Source organism: Aplysia californica, unplaced genomic scaffold, assembly GCF_000002075.1.
Source record: "Aplysia californica isolate F4 #8 unplaced genomic scaffold, AplCal3.0 scaffold00496, whole genome shotgun sequence".
NCBI lineage: Eukaryota > Metazoa > Mollusca > Gastropoda > Aplysiida > Aplysiidae > Aplysia > Aplysia californica.
The window spans coordinates 159090-160462 of NW_004797766.1; the positions used below are offsets into that span (position 1 = coordinate 159090).

Here is a 1373-nt window from a genome sequence, read left to right on the forward strand (position 1 = left end):
GAAAGCAACCTCAACAACAACAACAACAACAACAACAACAACAACAGCAACAACAACAACAAAAAGAAACAATACCAACGCCACGAAAAACAGCAACAGCAAGAAAAACAACACACTCAGTGCAACCTTAAACCCAGTAACCATTTAAAACGGTAAAATGATGCCTGGTCCCTTTGACAGCACAACGGCACGAATTAAGAATAATATATCAACAGGCATTAGACTCTGTGTACCCTCTTCAGAAACGAACACACCTGGAAAACAACGTGACATCCCGGATATGATTACCCTTACCAAGAAGATTCTAAAGAATGATTCACGTTACACTACATACAGCTCTATAGCTGACCAAGGTGCGGCCTTATTCATATCAGAAAGTTTACACAAACATAATATTAATAATATCCTCTTTTGTGAATCCAACTGAGATCGTGTCTTACTTTCTTTAATCTTTACACCAAAGTTCCGGGTTTCAAGGCCAGTAACTCAAAGGAAACTCCGTCAGTTATGTCACGATTTCCCTACTTCTTTTCAACTTTTTTAATGAAATCATCGTGAAAGCTCCCTTTGAGCTCTCGGTTATTTGCTTTATATCCACTTGAAACTCATTTTGTTTGGATATTTTTTATTTCAATAACCTTACTTTCTCGAACACAATAGCTTTAGGGTAAAGAAATACTATCAAACAAAATGATCAGATTAGATTACTGACATGACGTGTGTTTGTCTGTAGATGAATGAGTTTTAAATCACACTTGGTTTTTTTCTGGACTTCTTGGGTGGTAACGGAGGTGCACACTCTCTGGGATGGACGACTTTTAGTTTTTCTGCACTTGAGGTCAACGTTGGAAGAAGAGAAAGGAAAAAAAAGAAAGAAGAAAGGAGAAGAGGAATATAATTCACCAAAGAAGGTGTCGCATGTGGATCCCAGAGGGCTGGGGTCCTTGTGCGACATTTCGTCATTGGAGGGGATTCACCTCCTGCAGACGGGGTTGTGGGTCTATGTATATAATCCTCCAACCCACGGGGGAGGGGGGGGGGCATTGGTATGTACACAACTGTAAAGTCATTTACAACACTGTAAGGTTATTTAAGAGACTGGGTCCTCGAACTCACTGTCCATCTCAAATAGTACGGAGCCAAAAGGGAAATTTGTGCAAGAGCCTTTCCCAAAGAGATAACGAGGGGTTGAGATGACCCCCGAACCCCTGAGCCCACAATCTTGATATTACGAGTCCAGTATCCTCACCACTACATTATCGATGCCGCCCACACTTTTGCGTTGTTGTTATTATAATAATAATAATAATTATTATTATTATTATTATTATTATTATTATTATTATTATTATTATTATTGTTGCTGTTGTTGT

At 39.0% G+C, this 1373-nt stretch overlaps 1 protein-coding gene across 1 annotated transcript in view; it reads left to right on the forward strand.

The window, feature by feature from the left end:
• Positions 1 to 1373, forward strand: part of LOC101852348 — a gene marked incomplete at both ends in the record, with an annotated part of 30019 nt that overhangs the window by 1459 nt on the left and 27187 nt on the right.